The sequence below is a fragment of the Engystomops pustulosus genome, chromosome 2 (genome assembly GCF_040894005.1).
Source record: "Engystomops pustulosus chromosome 2, aEngPut4.maternal, whole genome shotgun sequence".
Taxonomy (NCBI): domain Eukaryota; kingdom Metazoa; phylum Chordata; class Amphibia; order Anura; family Leptodactylidae; genus Engystomops; species Engystomops pustulosus.
Window position 1 is genome coordinate 177,123,049 of NC_092412.1, and position 22,655 is coordinate 177,145,703.

Sequence of the window (22,655 nt, forward strand, 5' to 3'; positions counted from 1 at the left end):
AAGTAAAAAATCTAGGAATATATTGGACGAGATACACAGCAGCTTATATATTGTAAAGCCGCTGTGTTAATGTAGTTGAATAGCCGGTTATTTTGATTAGTGTTTGTTGTCTCAAAACAAATATGGCAACTCTTGTTACCAGTCTTAGACTACATTTAGATAGCTGTGGATGTGTCTGCTTAGTACTGTTTCCGTCTTCTCCGGCTGTGGCAGAGTATATCCATAACATTCGTGCTACCCTGGTGTCAGTCAGTTGTTCCTAAGTACTAGCGTTCTGAGTTGAGAGATTACACAGCTGCTTATATACAGGCAGTCCCCGGGTTACATACAAGATAGGGTCTGTAGGTTTGTTCTTAAGTTGAATTTGTATGTAAGTCGGAACTGTATATTTTATCATTGTAATCCCAGCCAGAACTTTTTTGGTCTCTGTGACAATTGGATTTTAAAAGTGTTGGGTTGTCATAAGAATCAATATTAACACTAACGCTTCATTATAGATACATTTGATAACTATTACAGCTGTTTATTGTAGCCTGGGACTAAAGTACAATAAATTACCAATATCCAGAGGTCCGTTTGTAACTAGGGGTCGTATGTAAGTTGAGTGTTCTTAAGTAGGGGACCGCCTGTACTGTAAAGCTGCTGTGTTAGTGCAACGAAGTAGCCAATTGTTTTGATTTAGGTTTGTTGTATCAAAACATATACGGCTGCTTTTGTTATTGATCTTGGACTTTAGTTGAATAGCTGTATGCGTGCCTTGTTCCCGTGTACTGCGGCTGTCGCAGAGCACATCCACCAGCTATGGCTAAATTATTCCAATATCCTGGAATCCACTCACTCGTGGCTAGACTGTATGTTTAGGATTGACTGTCTAAACTAACTAAACTATAACTCTAGGACCCGACTCGTTTCATCTGCCTAGACTCATCAGGGGTCACTTCTATCGGCAATTTCATTTAGGGTATATATCATGAAGGTTTGTGCTGGGCGCACGTCGGCATTGTTATGGCCGTGGCACGCGTTGTTGCAGCTCTTCTTATATTACAGATCCATGGCGCGTCACCTCTGACGAGCCTTCCTGCTAGACCAATCGGCTGGCTCCTCTTGAGAGGGAGGTGTGTCCCTCATGTCAGGCCTGTCAGCCAATCAATGCTGTTGGGAGGTGTTAGTGGCAGCCCGGTCCAACCCCCGGACCGCTCGTAATACATCTCAGTGAGTAGCACTGGCGGAAGGGAGTGAATGGAGTAAACAAATAGTTACCGTGGTAGCGATCTTATGTGACGTGTTTATTATATTGTGCCTTTGTTCGTTCCCGGACATTCCTGGCTATGTACCCTGTCTTTGATACCCTGATGGTATCTTTGGGTCGTGTTGGTCACAGGATGTAAGTAGTTGCTACTTATGCCATGTTTACCTGTGTCATGCCAGTGTTCCGGACACTGCAGGTAATGTGCCACGTCATTGATGCCACGATGGCCTCTTATGATCGTATTATCCGTGGAGTGTGAATGGTTGCTTACTTTTACCGCAAGGATAGGCCAGCGGATTGTATAGCTTTCAGAATATCAAATGGATCTGTAGTGGCTTTCAATTAAGGTATAGGAACGGCACTGCATCCAGTGCCCTTATCACAGTCTTCCTGACTGTATAGAGTAAAAATTTGGTGATAGACCTTTGTAGCCTTTGGTGTGTTCGGTTGGCACAGTGTATAGGGAGTATACAGGACAAATGAAAGATGAGAGGTGGGTACTCATACCCGGTTTTTATACAGTTGAGGAGATGATTCAGAGGTGTGAACTAGTTCTCGGGAGGTCAAGGCTCCTTATGTCTGAAAAGTGTGTTCCCAGCTTTGATTTATTCTATAAAACTTGCATAGGAAATAAAGTCATTTATTCCATACGGTTTGATCGAATTCACTCTGAAAGTCCATTGGGATTCCTTTCTAAGGATCATTCTATCCCAGTCTCCTCCTCTTATCGACGGTCTCACCTCCTCGATGCCTCTGAGCGAAATTGCCTCTTGATTGCCCTGATGGTATCTCCACATATGTCTAGCTATCGGGGTATCCTTATTGTCCCTGATGCTGAGCATATGTATCTGGATCCTTTTTCTAAAATGTCTGAAAGTTTTGCCAACTTAATCTGCAGGACATGTGCATTTTGCTATGTACACTACTCCCATAGTGGAGCAGTAAATGAAGTCTCGTATCTCGAAACATTCTGATATAGATGCACTTGTCACATATTTACAGGGTGCTACCCATTTACATTCGGAACAGTGCCCGCAGCGAAAGGTTCCCTTAGGTCTTCAATGTAGCCATGTCTCGCTAGATTTTGTTGGCGGTAGATAGCTATAGACCAGTGATGGGCAACCTTTTGAACTTGGTGTGTCAAAATTCACCAAAAAACCATCCATAACTCGGGTGGTGTGTCACCTTTAGAAAAAAAAAAACCTTATTTTGTGATATTTAGAGTTTAAATAACAAATATGTATAGTTATTTAACTTACCTGCTTAGTGACTTCTTTGTTAATTGGTCAGTTGGTTTCTTTTGTTGGTCTTGCTGTTATTTAACTTGTGTGGGGTGCCATGAACTAAGATAAGTGAGGGTGAGGGGGAATTATTCCAGTGATGGCGAACCTGTGGCAGTCCAGCAACAGCTAGTTTTAAGGACATTTGTGTCCTGAGAAGTGCCCCCCAAAGCAGTGTACGTCACAGCCCAGCCCAGAAGAGCTCAACTCAATAAATTAACTTACCTAACTGGCACAGGCTCCAATGACACCACAGACCTCCGTTACTCCTCTTCAGGCCGCTTCAGCTCCTGTGTAGATGTTCCCACGGAGGCACAGCATAGGTTTCGTCTTTGCAAGCTGGGACTGCTCCACTCTGAAGTCATTGCGCGGCCTCCGCAGAGCAGAACTGGAGGACAGGAGCAGAAGCTGCGATCTCTCTGACTGAGATGCAGCCGCTCGCTGCAGACCACATCACCGACCGACGGCCTGACCGGCCCCAGGAAACTGCACTACAGCAATTTTTCTCCAGCAGCCGTGTGTCACTGAAAATGGCTACGTGTGTCAGTGCTGACACGCGTGTCATAGGTTGGCCATCACTGCTATAGACCAATAGGTCTCTGAGGTTTCTGCCCCTTCTGTAGCTTATTGCTGGTTCTGAGGGGATCATTTGGGCTACTTCTTTATCATGCAGGAGGATGTCCCAGTGCTTGCTGATGATATTCCTGATCTCCTTGTTGTTTCCATCATAAGTGTCGATGATTCGTGTGGCCTGTTCAGAACTACTGTCTCTTTCTTTAGGTGTAAGTAAAGACACTCTCTCCACCATGCAGGCTTGTTGGTATGATTCATTTAGGATCCTAGATGGAAACCCTCGTCTTTTAAAATGATCGCTCAGGTCTTGGGACTTCTTTTTGAATTCACGAAAGCCACTGCAGTTCCTCCTCATCCAGAGGAATTGTCCCTTTGGGATACCCCTCTTCAGGGAGTAGGGATGACAGCTATCTCAGCGTAGTAAATTGCTGGTGGCAGTGGTCTTTCTGTATACCGTTGTGGCTATTTGTCCTGCTGATGTTTTACTAATCTCTAAGTCCAGAAATGCAATCTTTTGGCTCTGGATTTCGGATGTAAACTGTAAACCCAGATTGTTACAGTTCAGTTGGGCTACGAAGGTTTCAAATTCTTCTGGGGTGGATGTCCAGATCAGCAACACATCATCTATGTACCTCAGCCAAAGTGGGAAATGTTGTGCCCAGTTCGTCATCTCCTCTCCGAAGATCACCCTGTCCTCCCACCATCCGAGGTACAGATTTGCGTATGTTGGGGCGCAGGGTGTCCCCATAGCTGTACCTCGGCATTGATGGAAGAACGTGTCCCCGGAGAGGAAATAATTATGGCTGAGGACATATGTGAGAAGGTCTAAAAGAAATTCATTGTGCTGGTAGTATTGCACCCCCCTAGCCTTTAAGAAAGAGCGTAATGCCTCAATCCCCTTCTCAATGTGGGATTGACGAATATAGAGCTTCCATGTCTAAACTTGCCAGGAAGTGAATGGCATCCACCTGGAGTCCATCCAGTTTTTAAGGACCTCCATGGTATCTCTAACATAGGACGGGAGGGACAGTATGAAAGGCCTCAACAAATTATCCAGATAATTCTGTAATGTAAGAAGAGCTGCAACAGCGCGCACCGCGGCCATAAGAATGCCGACGTGCGCCCAGCACAAACCTTCCAAGATCAATAACAAAAGCAGCTGTATATGTTTTGAGACAGAAAACCTAAATCAAAACAATTGGCTACTTAGTTGCACTAACACAGCAGCTTTACAGTGTATAAGCTGCTGTTTAATCCCTCAACTCAGAACGCTAGTACTTAGTAACAACTGACTGACACCAGGGTAGCACGAATGTGATGGATGTACTCTGCCACAGCCGGAGAACACCGAAACAGTACTAAGCAGACACATCCACAGCTATCTAAGTGTAGTCTAAGACTGGTAACAAGAGTTGCCATATTTGTTTTGAGACAACAGACCCTAATCAAAACAACCGGCTATTCAACTACATTAACACAGCGGCTTTACAATATATAAGCTGCTGTGTATCTTGTCCATCCTGAACGCTATTGAAGTAAACTGACTGTCACTAATAAAGCACACTGCCAAGTACTGTGAAACAGTGTGAAATAACAGACACTACCACAGAGACAAAGTTTTTATTTTTCTCAGTATATGTATGTTGCTGAGGAAACATTAGGCAACAACTAGAGTGGGATTGAATCGCAGGATTGTGCGCAGCAATACACGACTGCACCCACTATATTTCAGAATACTGAGACTAACCATTCATGTTTGTTTGTCTGTTTCTTGGAGTTCAGCCTTTTAATTTTTATGAATATTAATAAAAGTTATATTTTAAGTCCATTTTTCAAAAAATACCTCCACCTACAGTGAAGTTGATACCTTTAAGGAGTTATTTTGTTATATAACAAACAGCAAATTCCTTCAGTGATAGGAATATATTGGGAAGTTTTTTCCGAGTAAGAGGATACCCCATATGTTGATGTAGCCCACTGCTAGGGCACATGGCTGGGCAGGGAAGGGAAGGAGCCATTGAGCATTGAGTAGGGCAGAATAGTTTTCAGGTGCCATAACGTGTTTATAACGTGTTTGTAGAGCCCCTGGGGCCACGTTCATACGTGGTATTTTGGTTGCTTTTGGATTGCACGTTGAGGTAAGATTGCATTTACTTTGTGTTTAGTTAACGTGTTGGAAACACGTTACTAAAATATGTGATCACAAGTGGAGCCTTTGGATTGCGCTTCCAAATGTAACCATGTGTGAACATGCCCTCAAGTACCACAAATACTTATCCCAGAGAATTTGTAAACTTTTTATCATGTGGTATAGGGGGAATTTTAACCCCTTGCCACTGATAGGCTTTTTCCATTTTACTTTCTGTTTATTGCTCCCTACTTTAACTTTTTTTATTTTTCTGTGTACAGAGCTGTTTGAGGGCTTATTTTCTGCATAACAAATTGTACTTCCTAGTGTCAGTATTTTATATTCCATGCCGTGTACTGTGAAGTTGAAATACAATTCAAAATGCAGTAAAATAGACAAGAAACCACATTTGCGCCATGTTTTTACATTTTTCACTGTACACTCCAAATAGCATCTCTGATATATTCTTTGGTTTGGTACGATCACAGGGATTTATAAAGGTTTTATTAGGTGTTAATAGATTTCACCAAAAATTAAAACTTATGTACCAAAAAAAATGATTACCTTTACCACATTCTGGCTCTAATAACTTTTTCATACTAAGGAGTACATAGTTGGTTAAGGTGTAATTTTTTCTGGGAAGAGCTGACATTTTCATTGCTACCATTTTGGGGAGTGTGCAAAATTTAGATCACTTTTTATTATGTTTTTATTTGTTTAAAAACGGCAAACAAGTGACCTTCATTAGGTCCCCGACTACGCGGCTAAGAAGACTGCACACACATCGATCCCGTGGTCACAGCATTGACCGCAGGATCGAAGGGATTAACAGCCGGAACAGAGAAACCCATCGGCCTAGCCTAAGGCTCCTTAGTGACTGACGGAGAAATCCATAGGGGCGGTCACTAAGGGGTTAATGTATTTTTATAATTTCTCCAATAAAATAGAAAAATTAGCCTGCCTTTTTCAATGATTAATGTCTGAATAATGATATATACCCACTCAGTAGGATCTACTTGTATCTGCTAAGTGCCCAAAAATATTTTAAATGTTTTTTAAAAAATGCTTAAAAAATTGTTTTGTGCTCTACCTAATATGAAATGTATCTTTATGTTGTCAATGAAGAGGGTACTCTTGTAAATGTATTCATCTAATTTTAATGCACAGATTTAGGGTAGTGGAGCACTTGGTCCGGTTATTTCCATGCACACGCAAGCTGCTACTCCCAAAGATGTCACCATCAGCTGCCGTGGCTTGCATACTGTCTGCCACATTGGAATTTCGAATAAAGAAACAAACAAATAAGGTGAGTGCCGCCCTGGATTATTTTTTATTGAGTCATGGATTTCTGTTGATTGGATTGTCCACTGTTGTATGTTCGTGTGACCTGTCCCCTATTGCCGACTGGTCTTATTATGGTGGAGAGGTGGTGCCAGTGACTCTTTATGCTAATATCCTAGGACAGATGTTCTCATTTTCTAAGCGACCAAATTACTACATTTATGGGAAATTATCTTCCCATATTATATAAAAAACCCCACATTGGCAGCCTCATCCCACTTGAAAAAGGAATCCTTTGAAATTCCGATATGCCGTATGTTATTGAGATACCAACAATAAAAATATTTTTCACAGGAAGACTGAAGACTGCAACCACTTCCATTTACTACCAGTGTTCTCCGCACCGACAACAACTCCTTTACCGACTATACCTGATCTAGACCAGTGTGGTTACTGTGTTCTAAAGATCCATTCGATTGGCAGAACCATACGGTAGCCCTCCTCTTCCCCCCACGCTTTCCTGGTACTAGCACAACTATATCTGGTGAGCCTCATTCTTATTATCTTACCACTACCTACCTTTTTTGCAAACTACTACTCTATGAGAGCTTTTGGTCTGCCTCTTCTATGTATAAATCATAAAGAGGTGACCAGTGCATGACCAAATATAAAGAGGTGACCAGCGCATGACCAAATATAAAGAGGTGACCAGCTTATTACACCAATATAAATAGTTCACTAGCATATAAGACAAATATAAGGAGGAGACCAGCACATTACACAAATACAGGGAGGTGACCAGAGCAGTACACAAATATAAAGGGGTGACAAGAGCATTATACAGATATAAGAAGGTTACCAGCATATTACACAAATATAAAGGGGTGACTAGCGCACTACACAAACATAAAGGGGTGACCAGGCATATTCACTACATTATTGTAACAAGGGAGCTGCCGCTGGAGCGAGGGAAGGTGAGTGAGGCTGCCGTAGGGTTCCAGAAGCCTACTGGTGCATCTGGGAACCAAGACATGGGTCGCAGGAGCACCCATGACAGATTGGTTCAAACAGCAGCTCCTCTATTTATTATATTATATTTGGTTCTGTTATCTTACGAAGAACGGTTGAATGGCTTTTTACCTCTTGTGTCGCCCCATTCTTCCTCATAGATTGTTTTTTTATTCTTTTATTCCATATGAATGTTTGTACTCTGTCACGTTTTATTTGTACATGTCCCCTATCATTTGTAAAGTGCTACGGAATATGATGGCGCTATATAAATAAAGATTATTATTATACCTGAGCCGAGGCTTCATCGGTTCAGTAACATTGCAGTTCCCATTAAGTCTTCCACTCATACACGACCTTTAGCTTGTAAAACTGGTTTAGCTGTTCTTTCAAAGGACTCAAATATGCTCAAATATGCATAGGGAGCATGGTTAGGTCTTCAAACAATGCTGTGTTTTAGTATGACTGGCACATGACAGCTGCTCCTCTTAGAATCGCTTCACTCTTCAATTCCATGGGCACTTACAGGGGCCAAATTGACCAAATAAGTGAAGCGGGAACGCAGCCTGTCAGGGTAACGTCTGTGCCAGCTTGAAAGGAGGGCCAAGATCCCACTATAACATCAAAGAGTGCACTCTTTTTACACTGACATCAGATGATTCCACAGATTACAACAGAACCTGTTCTGTTAAACGCGGATACACGTAGAATCCCCCCAAAAGAGTGCAGATGTGTCGACAGTAATTCTGCATTGAAGTCACTGATCATTTTGCCTTTCATTTTATCCATTAGTGCTCGCTTTCAATCGGTCAATAATCCATCAGTATTGCTAAAGCCAAAAACAAACAGAATTTGATCCAGAACAGAGATGACCAGTAAATGGGATATTTGCATGTCCTCTGTGTTCTGTATCCACTTCTGATTTTGGCTATTAATCCTGAAGCTATTCATTCCTTCTGTTCAATAAAATGAAGGGGAAAACCAAACATAGTGGCAATGCCATAGAGTGGTGGAGGGTGAAAACAGCATTATGGAAATCACAGAGTGTTCCAGGGAGACAGCGGTCAGTTGGCAGCAGCATGAGTAGGCCTCAGAATGGCACAATGACAAATTATAGAGGTGGCAGCAACATGGTAGGCCACAGAGTGTCAGAATGACAGAGTGTGGAGGTGGCGGGAGCAGCATCTTGAGGTCAGAGAGTGGCACAATGACAGTGTGTGTAGGTGGGCGGCAGAAGTAGCAGCATCAGCAGGTCAGAGAGTGGCACAATGACAAATTCTGGAGGTGGCAGCAGCAGCATGGGGTCAGGGAGTGGCACAATGACAAATTCTGCAGCTGGTAGCAACATGGTAGGCCACAGTGTTGCACAATGACGGAGGTGGCAGCAGCAGCATGAGGTCAGAGAGTGGCTCAATGACAACTTTAGCAATAAAAAACTATTGAAATTTGGAGTATATAGATCCCCCAAAACGGACACCCTGGACTTTGAGCAAAAATCAACTAGACGCTAGAAACAGCACATGCAGTGTGAAATGACAGGATTGCAAATGGCTGTCTGTTTTTATAGGGCTGTGACATCACATAAGCCTGCCGATCGGTGATTGAGGGAGTTCCTTTCTTCTTCCCAGAGTTCTCTGCCCCATGTAACAAGTTGCGCTCACGGCCATTTGCTAATAAAGAGGAAAAAAAAATTTGATTCCACGGATCACCATAAACTTTGGATTTGTACCGAAGTACAATGTGAAAGTGAAAATGTTCCTAAGAAAAAAGTTAATACAAGATATCAAACTGGGATAGTGAGACATTTTAAGGAAAAATCACATAGAATTTACAGTCTTCAGTGACTCATTTTGGAACAAATAGAAGGCACTAATAGGTTTAACACTGAGCACTTAAACTCCTCTAGAGGGAGGTATATTGGATCATTGAAAGGCACACCCTTTCTCCCCATGGTTTGAATGTAATTTTAAGGGTTTTTTTGTAATATAATATAGTGTATGTGTAATAGATAGTATGTTCAGTTGTGCGAGGTTCAGTTTTTCTGATTAATCTTTACAATTTTTGAGATTAAGGAATGTATAGTTTGGTATGAATATGTACCTCTGCCGGTGTGAACACCTCCGAAATGTCGCTGTTCACACCTGTTCTCTCTGTGTAACATCATGGACTGCAGGACCCTATACTATGTTACCATGGACATTTAAAGTTACAGAAATGTGGCGATGTATTAATTCCTTGTTTTATAAAGATTTGAAAATAAAGGTGAAGAATTTTTTAGTGAATACGGATTACAGAGGATATATTTTTTGTACTTTACTAAAAAAAAAAATGTAAAAATAGAATCACAAAAGATTCAGGGTATCTAGTGCTTCAGCCCTAAGGAAGATTGGTGCGTCAAATATAGACTGTTTTGTAGGAAATTATAATAATAATTCTTTATTTATATAGCACTGCACAGGTATCACTTCGTCCCAAAATTCCCAAATTATAAAAACATAAAAACGGTTATTTCCAGCAGTAAACCCTATAACGGAAAAATGCACTTTTTTGCCATTTTGTAACATAACATTTTTCATAAACTGTGATCTAAAGGTCGTACAGTCCCCATAATGGTAGCAATGGAAACGTTAGCTTGTCCCGGAAAAAATGACACCTTAGACAAGTCAATACACCCAAGTATAGAATAATAAATAATTTTTTTTGTTACAAAATGTTCATAATAATGTGGTATCCCTGCAAAGAATATATTAGAGATGCCATTTGGAATGTACAGTGAAAGATATAAAAACAGAGCCCTCAAGAAAATGGTTCTTGTCAAGTTTACTGCAATTTGAATTGTATTTTCACTTCCCAGTACATGGAATGGAATAAACAAAATAGCATCACTTGGAAGTACAATTTGTAACAAAGCCCTCATACAGCTCTGCACACAGAAAAATAAAAAAAGTTATAGATTTTTGAAAGTGGGAAGTGATAAACAGAAAGTAAAATGGAAAAAGCAGTGGCAAGGGGTTAAAATACCACATGATAAAAGTTTACACATTCTCGGGTATAAAGGTTTGTGGAACCTTTATTTGCAATACAGAGGCTCCACTCGCGATAACATATTTTGGTAACATTGTGTTTCCAACACGTTAACTAAACACAACCAAAATACCACGTGGCCCCATGGGCTCTACAAACATGTCATGGCAAGTGAAAACTATTTTGCCCTACAAAAGCTCAACGGCTCCTTCCCTTCCGTGTGCCTACACAGCAGGTTACATCCACATATGGGGTATCCTCTTACTTGGCAGAAACTGCACAATATATTCGTAGATGCTTTTCTACTTTTATTCAGTTTATGTGGGTAAAGTTTATGGCTAAATGAACATATTCATGATATTTAGTAGTGAATTCCAAATCAAGCCTTCATTTTGTTTAAGGTTCTGTAAAATACATAAAGGGTAAACAAGCTCCCTACCTGCTGTTTTGAATAGTTTTAGAGGCAAAGTTATTAGAACGTGTTGTTATAAGGGGGTTTCTATTAACATAACTTCCAATACCCCTATAGAAATTAAATGAGCTCTAAAATTTTCTTTAGAAAGTAGTCTTGCACCCACATTTTCATCTAATGTGCTGCTCTGGACTTTCTTTAAGTACATACATATATTTGTTGAAACCAGAAGTTTACATTCACTACATAAGAAGCATGCATGCTTTTCTTACCATCTCACATGAAATTAGAATAAACTTTCCTTTGCTATTTTAAGTCATAAATTTGCCAAATGCCAGAATAATGAGAGACAAAGAATTGTTTACAGAATGAATGTTTATTACTTTCTTCAAAGTCCACACTTTACATACACTAAGATTAATATGCCTCTAAACAATTTGGGTTAGCCTATATAATGATGTTGTGTCTTTGAAAGCTTTTGATTATGATGATTTATTGGCAACATCTGAGTAGAGACAAACCCATGGATGTATTTAAGGCACCTGAAACACGCTGCTTCTTTGGGTAACATCATGGGATCAGGCGAGATCAAGTGAGAATTGTGAACAAGTCGGGTTTATCCTTAGGTCCTATTTTCAGATACCCGTACCTCTTTAATCTGTACAAACAATCATACGCAGGTTACAAAATTACAAACAAAATGGGAATGTCCAGCCATCATACCACTCAAAACAGAGATGATTTCTGTGTCACAGAGATGCATTGTTTGGTCCAAAATGTGCATATCAATATCAGAACATGTGTAGATGCTGACTGTAGCTGGAAAGCAGGCTCGGACTGGCCTGCCGGGATACCGGGAGGGCTCTTATCATAAGTCACCATCTCCTATCTGTGTCTGTGAGCAGGAACATTCAGCTGAGGCTGGAGGAGGCGGGTTGCAGGGGGGACTATAACGTCCTCCAGGTTCTCTGCTCTTCCCACAGCAGCGCTGGGGCAGTGAAGAAGAGTAAGATATTTCCTCCTCCCTGCACTGAGCATTTCAGCCCCTGCGTCACTGCAGGAGAACATGGCCCCTGATTTATTGCTGCTGCCTCACTGGAGGAGCAGACAATGAGCTGTCACTAATTACAGACCAGAGGACGTGGGCCCCCTAGTTGTCACATTGGGCCCCCTTCCTCCTGGTCATGCTGGAGTGTCCTCCCCCTGGCACAGCACAGGCTGCCCTTATGTGCGCAGGAGCTCAGGATGGATGAGGAGCTGCTGCGCCCCCCATGATGGCTTCCAGCACAAGAAACAGGTACAAAATAAAAGTCCATCACATCTACACACACAGTGCACCTCATTACATCCCTGAAATGTGTACATATATATAGAATAACAGTGGACTCAAGAACTACAATTCCCAGCTGTTGAATTTGATGCTGAAAGTTGTAGTACTTTGATTGAATGTATTAAGTATTGCTGTATAATAAGGAGTGATGTCACACGTAATGCACGGACTGTTTAGAATTGGAATCAAAGTGCACGGGGGGGGGGGGGGGGTCGATGCGCTTCTATGCAAATGCATGCGATGGGTAACCCCCACCCGGTGTCCTGTATTGTCCAAATGAAAGTGCTGGAGGAAGCGTTACATGTGACCGCAGCCTCAGTATTACCAGCATACCTCGCGTTACGTGTGACCGCAGCCTCAGTATTACCAGCGTACCCCGTGTTACGTGTGACTGCAGCCTCAGTATTACCAGCATACCCCGCGTTACGTGTGACCGCAGCCTCAGTATTACCAGCATACCCCGCGTTATGTGTGACCACAGCCTCAGTATTACCAGCATACCCCGTGTTACATGTGACCGCAGCCTCAGTATTACCAGCATACCCCGCGTTACGTGTGACCGCAGCCTCAGTATTACCAGCATACCCCTCGTTACGTGTGACCGCAGCCTCAGTATTACCAGCATATCCCCCGTTATGTGTCAACGCAGCCTCAGTATTACCAGCATACCCCGCGTTACGGGTGACCGCAGCCTCAGTATTACCCCCCCCACCCGTCATGGTGTCCAAATTGCAGATTCATCACCATTTCAATGCACATTTGAATAAAAAGTGATGAAAAGCTTCTTCACTTCACAAACTGAAATTACTGAAAACGTCAGCTTCTCCAGCTCCGTACATCAAAATTTCAAAAAGTAAGAGGTGTGTGAAAGTTGTAAAATGGAGCCTGTAATAACAATAATGCAACTTTTTTTGTCATTTATACCACATTTGGAATTTTTCTCCAGCATCCTAGTACACTGCATGGAATATTAACCCTTAAAGGGTTAAAGACCAGATAATTTTCATCTTTGATTTTCCATTTTTACCTCCCTGTCTTTATAAATCCATGTACAGAGCTATATGAGGCTTGTTTCCTGCATAACCAATTGTACTTCCTAGTGATGGTATTTAATATTCTATACCGTGTACTGGAAGGGGGAAAAAAATCCAAATGCGGTAAAACTGACAAAAAAACGTACTTGTGCCATTTTCTTGTGGGCTACGTATGGCTTTCACTGTATGCTCCAAATCATACCTTGAATTTCACAGCCCTGTTTATGAGACGACTGCCTGAGCTGCAAATGACAGAGCAGGTCATAAACATGTTTGCGGTTCAGGCTATTATTATGTACTTACATCCCGACGACAAGCAAACCCTCAAACAACATTCCATGGGACCATTGTTTGCATCCCAAGAACTGTAAAAGTGTAGTGTGCAGAAAGCCTGAGGCTGCGTTCACACATTACGTTTTTTGTTGTTGCAGAAAGTTAAAGTTTGTGTGCTGAATGGCAAAAAGACATGCATTCAAATGGAAGAGAACAGATCTTCTTTCCAAAGCGTTGAATATGCAACAAAAAATGCAATGTGTGAAGATGGCCACAGGTTGTATTCACACCTTGTATTTCCAGCACGTTCAGAAACGCAATGAAAATATACATGGGGGTGGGTCGCACGTATCCATGAAGCAGCTGGTGGGCCCCAAGAATTAATTTCACCGGTGGGCCCTTGGCACCCCAGTCCAACCCTGCTGGTAAGAGTGCTCCATTATCCACAGTGAAACAAGTATTGTATAGGCTTAAATGCCACTCTGCCATGAAGAAGTCATCACTCCAAGATAAACATAAAAAAGCCAGATTTATGTTTGAAAATACACACAGGAACAAAGACCTTACTTTTTGGAGAAAAGGTCCTGTGGTCTGACAAAACTAAAATTGAACTTTTTGGTCATGAGGACAATCTTTATGTTTGGAGGAAAAAGAGAGAATCTTGCAATCCTGAGAACACCATTCCAAATGTGGAACACAGGGTGGCAGCATTATGTTGTAGTTAAAGCTTTGGCACAAATGGGTCTTCCAAACGGACAACCACCAAAAGCATACTGCAAAACTGATTGCAAAGTGGCCTAAGGATAACAAGGGCAATGGGGGAATTCATTAAGATTGACATTTTGAATACCAGCCTTAAAATTGGTATTTCCTCTGACCTCTTAGTAAATACGGGAGCAAACCTTGCCAGTACGGTCATCTAGACCAGATCTGAACTGGCAGAGTATTTTGCTATAGTCTCCGTCAGTTTTTCGGCAGAGACTATAGCAAATCTGATGGGTCCGGCATTCACGTCCAAGCCTGCCCTCTATCAGCTTCTCTCCCCGCCATACAAAGAATGGCTTTTGGTTCAAGTTAAAAACAAAACTGGTGAGGGAAGGGGAGACTTGTAAGCACAAGCAAAGCAGCCTAGAAACTTGGCTCATTTACATCAATTCTGTAAGGAGGAATGGGCCCAGATTTCTACCAACTATTGTGAGAATAAAAATTGAGTAAAAGCAATAATTCATTTTATTATAGCATCCAGATACAATAAAGATGCACCCGGATATTACTAGGGCTTTCACATTTATTTTGCTTATATATATTTTTTATTGATGTGGGATCCTCCCAATTTTTCTCTATCCACCCATATAGAAAAAAACAGCTGCAGACTGCCATTAATGTGGTGGGGTAGCCCAAATTCTGGGGTGGTTTCCAGCACTACAATACCAGCCTGTGGTTGCCCCTGTACTTGAACATCTTTAGCTGGTGACGTACTAGTTTTACCCAGGGCAGAGCTTCGCTGAAGGCAGAAAAGGACCAGAGGCTACTGCACATTCATAGAACTTCCATGCTGATCAGTGCACATGAAGTTATCTACTGGGGCATGGAATACCCTTAGCCCTCGCAGTATAGAAAGGCTATTGCATGCCCCCATTAGCCTCTGCAGGTAATTAGTAATTTAATAAAATAATATTTTAGTCACTCAGGCTCCATCTAAGGAGATCTAAAACTAGTTAAAGGAAACCTATCATTTGATTTGATGCATTATGAACCAAACATACCCTGAGATTGCTGTAGCTACACTGATGCAGGATCATATGTTGGTTAATCCCTGTGCTGAGTGGTTTTGATGATAAAACAATTATACCATTCAGAACCTTGGGAAAGCTGGGACAGGCTTGAAATTAAAAATTGAGGTTAGTCAAGCACGACTAGTCAAACATTAATCAACCTGAGCTGGATCACTCATACACAGCAGCTGGTGGATGGTGCAGCAATTGATTATTCTGCCTCCAGGCAGAAGCAGATGACATCATTCTCTCCTGCAGTCATGTGCTAGACAAGCAGTGAAGGAGCCACAGAAGCAAGAAAGCTTCATTATCATAATGTTATCTCTATTTTATCAGCAAAACCACTCAGCTCAGGGATTAACCAAGATATGATCCTATATCTGTGTAGCTACAGCATTCTCAAGGTATGTTTGCTTCATAATGCATCAAATCAAATGGTAGGTTTTCTTTAAGGGATGACAATGCCAGATCCACCTCTGGATCTACTTCAGTAAGTATATTCCACATGGTAAAGGCATTGTTTGGGATTAACATTTTCGTTACTCTTGGCCGCAGAGTTATTAGAAAAACAACCAGGGTATAATCATCTCTCTCTTGTGCAGTGTTGTGCCTCCCATCACTCCTTGACATCAGTGCCAGTGACTTCATAATAAAGTATATATGCAGTGCCAATGCCTTCATAATAAGACATATGCAGTGCCATTGCCTCCTTAACCCCTTTCTGACATTGGACATACTACTACGCAAGCAATTTTTGTGTCCTAGACAGACCAAAAATTTGCACCCCTACCCACATTTACTAAGGGCCATACGGCAGTTTTCTTTATTCACGACATGTTAAAATCATGGACAGGTACATCGGAATTAAAGACCCCAGTGATTCACTAGATGTTTAGATATGGTTTGGTGCTGCATTTTAATCCTGCACACAGGACACATCCCTGTACCTGTCCATGATTTTAACATGTCGTGAATAAAGAAAAAGTATTTTAACCAACACCTTGACGCATGGATTTGCGCTGGAACACATTGTTTGCATCCCCATGCCTTATGCCTCCTTACTGGTCACAGTTCATGTCATGTGACCAGAGTGACATCATCTCATGTACTTTAGCCTCTTAATAATAGCAAACTGTACCCCATGCATATATCTGAACACATGAACTCACAGAAGCCTCTATGGACTTCTACTTCTCTCCATCCTCCATGGAGGCTGTTGCAATTTATGTAACCACATACATGGTGTACAGTTTGCTATTCTTAGAAGGCTAAAGGACCTGCAATAATGTCACTGGTCACATGTCATGAATGTAACACAAGGACACAGAAAAACATTTGTAATTAAGGTACAGTGCCCCACTGGCTGCTAATTAGGGAGGACTTGTAACAGATTATATTTAATCCTTAATCAGCGTAATTGGCAGGGTCCCCCCTTGGTCCAGAATCCATGTAACAGGCAGGCCCCACCTTGGTCCGTTATCCATGTAAAGGGCAGGGTCCCCCATAGTCAGTCCTCCATTATGCAGGGACTGGAGTTTACTTCATACATCCACATATTAACCCCTTAAGTACGCAGCCATTTTACAGTTTAAGGCTCAGCCCCATTTTTTGGATTCTGACTTGCGTCGCTTTATATGGTTATAACTTTTGAACACTGTCACTTATCAAAGCGATTCTGAGATTGTTTTTTTTCCCCACATGTTGTACTTCTTTTTAGTGGTAAATGTTGGCTGTTAAGTTTCCAAAAATCAGGTAGATAGATTTACCACCATAATTTTTGAAATGTCTGGATAATATATTTTGATGTCGCGTGGCTTACAAATCGAATAGCGATTTTCCGTATTTTCAGGATTTACTCTTTTGCGGATAAATACAGTTTTGAATGAAATTTTACATATTTAGCATTAAAACCCCCTATATAATCAACCCATTTTCAAATCTGCACCCCTCAAACTATCAGAAACAGCTTTTAGGAAGATCGTTAACCCCTTGAGATCTTCATAGTATCAAAATGGAGGTGAAATTTAGAATGGTCAAATTGTGCCGGTTATATGTTCATTTAGCCCTAAATTTACACATTTACAAAAGATAAAAATAGAAAACCCACCATACAATTTGTTCAGCAATTTCTCCCAAGTACAGAGACCCCACCTGTGGCCGTTACTTGTTTTATGGGTTGCCTCCTTTTCTAGGCTATAAAATTTTTGCTTTTTCGTTATTTGGGCCATGTGACGGCATTTTTTTTGCGTGATGAGATGCTTTTTCTAGTGTTGCCATTTTGGGGCTGGTATCACCTATTGTTGAAAATTTGGGAACATGTTTTTGAGGGCAGGAGTAGAAAAGCATCTCAATTCTGTACTGGATTTTTTACTTTTTTTTTAGTGTTCACCGTTTAGCCTAATAATCATGTTATCTTTATTCTATGGGTTGATATGATATATATTTTCTTACATTTTACTAAATTTGTCAAATAAAACCGTAATGTGGGGAAAAATCTATCCTTTTTGCATTGCCGTCTTCCAAGTGGCATAACTTTTTTACTTTTTTGTCTGCGGAGCTGGTTGATGGCTTGTTTTTTGCTTGTACTTTGCACCAGTAGAATTCTGGAGTACATATGTTTTTTGATCACTTTTTATTGCTTTTTTTTTGTAAGATTGAATAGGTAAAAATGATAATTCTTGGTGGGTTTTCAACAGTTTTTTTTTAACGGCGTTCATCGTACGGGTTCAATAATGATTTACTTTTATTCTACGGGTTGTTACGGACATGGGGATACTATATATGTGGGGTTTTTGTTATGATTTAGACTTTTTTTGGGTTATATTTCTCTTTATATGTTATGGGGCTTATGGGCATTTTTATTGATTTATTACTTTATTTTTTATTGAATAACATTTTTTTCAACTTTTTCACTTTTTCCACCATGGGACATGAACAAGCAATCATCTGATTACTTGTTCATGATAATACTCTGCAATACTGATGTATTTAAGGATATTAGCAGTGTCCGCCTATGCACTTGCATAGGCTGGCACTGTGCCAGTAAGATGACATCGTAGATGATGTCACAGTGATGCCATAGCAACAATCGGCGCCTGCCGAAAACGGTTCGGGGATGGAGATCGTGGGGGAAAGATCGCCCAGATGCATGTTAGATGCAGCGGTCGAGCTGACCGCGGTATTTAACCGGTTACACACCCGCAATCGGAGCCCACTCTGATCGCGGGTGATACACTGGGGTGCCAGCTATTAGTTACAGCCGGCACCCCGTGTTTCCCGATGCCGGTTCGGCTCCGATCGTGAAATATCCGCTACTGAGCGCTAAATCACTGCGCTCCGAGGCACATATATCCACCACGGAGCGCTAAGGGGTTAAAATGCACCAAAAAATGTGCAATCTGAAATAATGAGATAAAAACCCCCTAAGATTAAAGACCCCCAGTGATTCACTAGATGTATTGGATAAGGTATTGTGCTGCATCTAAATGGTGGAGCATTTACTTCTTATGAAGTAAAGGGTTTTTCACAGATATCTTAAGGTTCTATCAATGCTCCTGATTCAGCCACAAAGGCTTCCTGCACACAGGACACATTCCTATGACAATCATAAATGTTTACATGGCAGGGATGGGACTTGCCCTATCTTTTGCTGCCCAGGGAGTCAACTGATGCATGGGGTCCTCGAATCCACGGCATTACGCATGACCCTATAAAAGTGAATGTGTGCTAGCTGTTGAAAAGTGTTTCTAGTCTTCTGCATGAGCCCTAATTCTCCTGAATCAATCAGCTCAGAAAATATGTATATTGTAGGGATCTTCCCGGGGGATGGTGTGTTAGGACACAGTTCACAGCAGACGTAGATGTATAAAAGATCAACTTGGCGTTTATTTTTAGCATAAACAGTCCAGCAAACATAAATACAGCAACACCGTGCTTTTAAAAGTTCAAACAAAAGACCTACCCGTCTGGGCGCTTACTAACAGGTTGTCTCACCTATCTAACACTCGTAAACACAGCGGCCGCATAGACAGGAAGATGCAGGGCTCCTCCAAACCCACATAGGCTGTTTCCTGGCTGAGAGCCCAGACCTGCAAGCTTTGGAAAGCTTTTACCTTCACAGGCTGATTAGGAGCAGAGCTCACCTGATCCAAAACCCGAACTGGATCGAGGGGAGGGAGTGGCAAGTCCTACTACCAAACCTACCTGCCACTCCATGTAAATCCAGGCCCGGCAAGATTAAACAACAACTCAGCAGCATAATACTGCTGAGCAACAGATCAATCCTGGACTTACCATCTCACACTACGTAGCAACCTAGGTGAGATGTACACCCCCTCGAGCACTTCTCCAGTGAGATGTCTACATATCCCCCCCCTCTTTTTCAGACCGGAGGGCTGAGCATTTTGTCCCCACAGACAATGTACCCTTGACAGTGCATCAGCATTCGCCTGTAATTTCCCTGGTCTGTGTTCCACAGTGAAATTGAAATTTTGTAGGGACAGAAACCATCTAGTCACCCTTGCATTTTTCTCCTTGTTTAGTTTCATCCATGTTAGGGGGGCATGGTCTGTCACTAACTTGAATTTCCTGCCTAGCAAGTAATACTTCAGGGATTCTAGGGCCCACTTCACTGCCAGACATTCACGCTCCACAATAGCATAATTCTTCTCGGCCGGGGTTAACTTCCTACTCAAGTACATCACCGGATGCTCCTCACCATTCACCACCTGTGAGAGAACTGCACCTAACCCTGTGTTAGAGGCATCTGTCTGGACCAGAAATTCTCGCCTGAAATCGGGGGTAACTAGCACAGGTTGTTGGCACAGAGAAGACTTAAGGCTTTGGAAAGCCTTCTCGGCCTCTGGAGTCCACGTCACCATTGCTGACTTTCCGCCCTTTGTCAAGTCAGTTAGCGGGGCTGCAATTGAGGCAAAGTTCGGCACAAACCTACGGTAATAGCCCGTAATACCCAGGAAAGCTCTGACCTGTTTCTTTGACAGGGGTCTAGGCCAATTCTGTATTGCCTCAATTTTATTTAACTGTGGCTTAATCAAACCCCTCCCAATAATGTAACCCAGGTACTTGGCCTCTTCTAGGGCTAGTGCACACTTCTCGGCATTTATGGTCAACCCTGCATCACTTATGGCATTCAACACAACCTGTACCTTACAGAGGTGACTTTCCCAATCGGGACTAAAAATGACCACATCATCGAGGTAGGCAGCTGAATAATCACGATGTGGTCGCAGAATCAAGTCCATCAACCTCTGAAAAGTCGCAGGTGCTCCATGTAACCCGAATGGCATCACTACATACTGGAACAACCCCTCAGGGGTGGAGAATGCAGTTTTCTCTTTAGCCTCATCAGTAAGAGGAATCTGCCAGTAGCCCTTTGTGAGATCGAGGGTGGTTATGTACCTGGCATTACCCATCTTTTCAATCAGCTCATCTACCCTGGGCATAGGATAAGCATCGAACTTGGAGATCTCATTCAACCTTCTGAAATCGTTACAGAACCTCCAAGTTCCATTGGGCTTTGGGATTAGCACAATCGGACTGGACCATTCACTCTGTGAAACTTCAATCACTCCTAGGTCAAGCATACGTTTCACCTCAGCAGACACTGCCTCTCTGCGTGCTTCTGGTATCCTATAGGGCTTGAGGTTTACTCTGCTTCTAGGCCCAGTTTCAATGTGATGACGGATGAGGTGTGTATGCCCTGGAAGGTCAGAAAACTTGTCTTTGTTTTTCTGCAAAAACTCCTTAGCCTCCTGTTTCTGTGACCCTGATAGGGTATCACCAACCTTGACCGAAGGGATTGGTTGTGACAAATTATTACCAGGATTTGTTGCCACCAAGGATTCCCTGTCTTTCCAGGATTTGATCAAGTTTATGTGATAAACTTGGAAAGGCTTCCTTCTACCTGGTTGGTGCACCTTATAGTTTACCTCACTGACCTTTTCAACAATTTCATAGGGACCTTGCCACTTCGCTAGGAATTTACTCTCTATAGTGGGAACTAGTATGAGAACCCTGTCACCTGGGTTAAATGTCCTGATTCTCGCAGAACGGTTGTAAATTCTACTTTGGCTCTCTTGCGCCCTCTGGAGGTGTTCCCTTACTAGGGGCATTACAGTGGCTATACGGTCCTGCATTTGTGCTACATGCTCGATAACACTTTTGTATGGGGTGGACTCACTCTCCCATGTCTCCTTTGCAATATCTAATAGACCCCTAGGGTGACGACCATAGACCAACTCAAAGGGAGAGAACCCTGTGGACGCTTGGGGAACTTCCCTCACAGCAAACATCAGGTAAGGTAACAAGTGATCCCAATCACGACCATCTTTTTCTACCACTTTCTTCAACATATGTTTGAGGGTTTTATTAAACCTCTCCACCAATCCGTCTGTCTGGGGGTGATATACAGAGGTGCGTATAGGTGTGATTTTAAATAGCTTACATAGCTCCTTCATCACCTTAGACATAAAGGGCGTACCTTGGTCAGTCAGGATTTCTTTGGGGATCCCAGTCCTAGAGAACATATAAAACAGCTCCCGGGCAATTGTTTTAGATGCAGTGTTTCTTAAGGGCACAGCCTCAGGATAGCGGGTCGCATAGTCTAAGACAACCAAAATGTACTGGTGTCCTCTAGCCGATTTTACAATGGGACCCACTAAATCCATGGCAATACGCTCAAAAGGCACCTCTATAATGGGGAGCGACACCAAAGGACTACGAAAATGTGACACTGGGGCGCTAAGCTGACATGTGGGGCATGACTCGCAGTATTTTTTAATGTCATCATAAATTGCAGGCCAATAAAACCTCTGGAGGACTCTCTCCCGCGTTTTTTCAGTCCCCAAGTGTCCCCCAAGAACATGGTTATGTGCCATGTCAAGCACCTGACGCCGGTACGGCTTAGGGACCAGAAGCTGTTCCACAATTTCATCATTAATTTTAGTGACTCTATAGAAGAAATCATTAGTCACGGAAAAATGTGGAAATTTATTCTCAGCATCTGGTTCCTGAGGTACCCCATTCAAAACAGTAACCTGCTCTCTCGCATTTTTAAGAGTGGGGTCCTGCAACTGTGCAGTCCCAAAATTAACCCTAGACACCTCTAAGTCTGGTATATTTTGCTCAGTGGGAGGAGCTTCCTCCTCCTCTCCAGCCAGGACCTGTAAAGGAAAAGCATCACTTTCATCCTGCACAGTTTTATCATTTACAGTGGGTAATGCAACAACCTTAGGGGTATTCTCACTCCTTTCGGGGGTTTTTCTTTTTC